Source organism: Notothenia coriiceps, unplaced genomic scaffold (genome assembly GCF_000735185.1).
Source record: "Notothenia coriiceps isolate Sejong01 unplaced genomic scaffold, NC01 NC01_scaffold00001491, whole genome shotgun sequence".
Lineage (NCBI taxonomy): Eukaryota > Metazoa > Chordata > Actinopteri > Perciformes > Nototheniidae > Notothenia > Notothenia coriiceps.
Window position 1 is genome coordinate 1 of NW_011334192.1, and position 3930 is coordinate 3930.

The 3930-nt window shown below is 38.3% G+C and overlaps 1 long non-coding RNA gene across 1 annotated transcript; it reads right to left on the reverse strand.

Moving 5' to 3' along the window:
• Positions 1-970: 970 nt before the first annotated feature.
• LOC104962500 (uncharacterized) lies at positions 971-3459 on the reverse strand. The gene is made up of 2 exons (XR_800212.1): positions 3129-3459; positions 971-1984 (listed from the first exon to the last, which is right to left on the reverse strand). It is a non-coding gene; the product is annotated as an uncharacterized lncRNA (long non-coding RNA).
• Positions 3460-3930: the final 471 nt, after the last annotated feature.

The window sequence follows — 3930 nt, forward strand, 5'->3', positions numbered from 1 at the left end:
TGTATATCACCGGTCCATGCCTCAACAGCTCTACGCCAAATTTGAGATCTCACCATAAGCCGTTTCCATGGACACGCATCCCTCGCCATAAAACACGATGTCGCTATAACTCCTATGAAAATGTTCAAAAAGTGCTCAAACTTCACATGTGTGCTAACAGTCCAGCCGTGAAGACATCTACGGGACAGTTTTGAGATTTCTTCAAATGCCGTTGCCATGGCAACACAATGCTCGCCTTGAAACACGGTTTTCTCATAACTTCAGTGAAACTGCTCCAAACGCCCCAAAACTTCACAGGTTTGGTAACGATGCAGCCATCAACGCATCTAAGCGTCGTATGCGGTGTCGACAAATGCCGTTGCCATGGCGACAGATCATTCGCCATCAAGTTAGTTCAGAAGTTTGCAGTTCAAATATTCTGCTGCTTTTCAAAGCCTTTTTACTTTCTTTTCTTCTCTCATCACACATTCAAGCCCCCAGTGTTCATGTATCATTTCAATCTAAATTATTCACTTTCTTCTTACACATTACATTTCAGCATAGTAGTTTAGCGTCAGATTTTCAGCACAAAGCATTCCCACTAGCAATTTCTTCAGGAATTGCATTCTCTAGTTTTTTGTTGTTATCTTTTATTTGAAAATCATCTTTAAACACTGTGTATTTTTATTATTATATTTATGATAAGCAAAAAAGTTATAGAACTTTTTTACAACCTGTATGAATTCATATATTTATTTTTTAAAACAGTTAATTTGTTTTTTAATTTGTATTTCAGTATATATTATATTTTTAAATAAAGTCAGCCAGTGAATTTAAGCAACATTTTATGTATTTTTTTTTAATCCTTTGTATGATTCAAAGCTCAAACCGTTTAAATTATTATTCTTATTTTATTTGTTTAATTGTTGTTTTTATTATTGAAAGCCATAAACACCAAGCTGTGACAAACAACATCCAAGGAAAGCAAGAAGATCTGAGATAGTTATTTATTTGTCTTTTTGTATTTTTTTTGTTTTGTGTCCCGTGAGAGGGGTTACAGGTTACAGCAGTCCCTAAAAGTGTTGATAAAAATACAAATGCATCAACAAACATTCATTTCATTCTACCCCTGTGAATATGAAAACACGCACATCCACCAAACAAAAAACACTTTTAATGTCATAGAAAACATCTCTCTCTTCCAAAGAAATACGCTTATTTAAGGCAGGATTAAGAATCATGTACACGACGAGAACTAAGTAAATAAAAAAGGAAGTTACGTTACTGCTGTGGCTGATTTAAAAAATGTAAAACTAAACATCGCTCTTTAAACTCTTCACAGGTTTGATTTCTTTCTCTGGATCCATTGGACAAACATTGATATGTACACAGAAAATATTTTAATAATATTATAAAATAAGCAGAATCGTTTTCACTTTTCAGTTTGACGCTTCTTTGACGACTCTCCTCCAGGAATGAGGAGGTTAATGTGTTAGAAGCAGCCCTTTTCTAAATGGAGCCACCATGGCTTGTTAACAGCGTACATTGACCTCTCTAAAGAACATCAACAGTTTGCCTTCTTATTCCCAACCAGGCAATGAGCCAGAAATGTCAACGCGGGACAGCAGGGAATCTGGCCTGCTCTCTAACATTTGGATAATAACAGTTGTACTAGAAATTATTTTCCTACAGCAGAGAGGATACAAACAATGTCTCGGATTCATCTTGGTCAGTGACGGCCGAATAAATACTTCTCCTGCAACTCTTCTCCACTGATGGATCCAAACCATCCCTCTCTCCTTTCGTAACCGTAACCACACCCACACACACACACACACACACACACACACACACACACACACACACACACACACACACACACACACACACACACACACACACACATCCTGACGCTGTTAGCTTCATTTTTTACAAGACAGTCCTCTGCACCAGTTTGACCGTCGTCAGCTTAGCAGAGAGATTTAGGTCGAACCTTCGGGAAGAGCTGAAAACAAGAAAAAAAAAAACGATTAAAGTTTTCTGATATGATTCAGGAAATCAATCCTGCCAACAGAAATAACCCTCCACAACAATTCTCCAATTTGGGTAACTATTCTCACTTCTGTACGTACGTTGCTTTGATTTATTTGAAGCTAATGCAGTAATCGTCCAGTGGTTTGGCTTTGAGAAGTCTTATGTACTATCAGGATTTATTATTTTTGGAGTTTGTATCTTCATTGTTGAATGCATTTATTGTGAGTCACTCTCGATAAAAGCAACAACTAAATAAAATGTAATCTAATGTTATTTATTATTCTTAATTTTTCTGCATTATGGCGAGAGAATGCAGAGCTAAAGTCTTAATATTGTTTATGAATTGGTGTCTGGCAGTGCAAGGTGCTTCAGAGCCCATTTCACCAATGCTAAATTGGCCAAAATATTTCCACGACAGCGATGCCTTTAGTGCCTGAAAACAGTCCCCGGCCGACCTTGTCCATATGTTTTGGTCATGTCCCATCAAACTGTCTTCTGGTCCAATCATTTTAAAACTATTGAACAGGCCCTCAACACAATTGTAGCCCCTAACCCCCTGGCTGCTTTATTCTATGTCCCCCAATTCAGAGTGTGCCCACTACGACTCAGTGTGCCATCGCTTTCACAACCCTGCTGGCAAGAAGCTCCATCCTTCTTAAATGGAAACATGCCTCCCCCGACATATGACAGGTGGATACAGGAGCTCGATGCATTCAACTTGAAAAGATTCTCACTAAAATGATCTCAGAAATCCTTTCACAAAACCTGGATACTCATCCGAGGTAGCTCACTGAATGGAGAGAGAGACCCACACTCTTCCTTCCCCATGTTCCTTTTCAGCATATTACTTTGTCTTTTATATTTCTCCCATGTTGACTACAATATTGTTTTCTACTTTAGTTAATTGCTGTTTTTAATGTTTTAATTGATTGAGTATTTCATTGCTGTTTGTAATAGTTATTTGCTTTCATTACATGTTGTGACCATGACCAATAATGGGTGGAAGAGTGGATATTTTTAATTCGATGAAAGATTACAATATAGACAAATGATCTTGTACTGAAAATTCTATGTTCAAATTGACATGTCTGTAAAAAACAGAATTGCCGTCTTACCCCAAAGTAGTTATTTGGAACGAAGCCCTCCCTGCCGCAGAGCGAGGCCCACCACCAGTCGGACCCCTCAGGTCTCTGCAGGATGGTGACCATGTCGGCCTCTTTGAAGCTCAGCTCATCGGCTAGCTGAGCCGGGTAGCTCCACAGAGCGTACAGCACCCCGCTGTTCTCCGTGCCCATGGCCTCCTCCACCCCTGGTGTCACAGGAGAGACAGGAGCAACATGCATTTATTTTTAGGATCATTTTTGCGAGAGACAGAGTTGAAAGGGAATGACACGCGCAATGTAATTTATTTTACATATGTATTTACATTTCAGATTAAGGTTATTAATACAAGCTAAACATACTGTATTTCAATATATATAAAAAATATATTGAGAAAGTTTACTGTTGGAACTGAACTTTTTTACTTTTACTGAATGTAAGTACAATTTTGAATGCAGGCTTTTACTTGTAACTTAGTATTCTTAATTTACCATGGGTAAGTCTGTACAAATAATGTCACGATCTGTCTGTGTTGTGTTTTGTCTTGTCTAGATCTGTCTTTGGTTTTCTGTCTGCGTTCTGTCTTGTCTAGATCTGTCTTTGGTTTTCTGTCTGCGTTGTGTTTTGTCTTGTTTAGATCTGTCTGTGGTTCCCTGTCATTAGTTTCCCTGGTGTGTCTAATTTACCCGATTGTGTTCACCTGGTGTCCCTGTGTTTTCTCCTCCCTCCTCACCTGTGTCTTGTTTGTATGATTAGTCTTGTGTGTATTTAAGTTCTGGTTTTTCTGTCTGTCTTTGTCGGTTCGTCTTTTGTAAT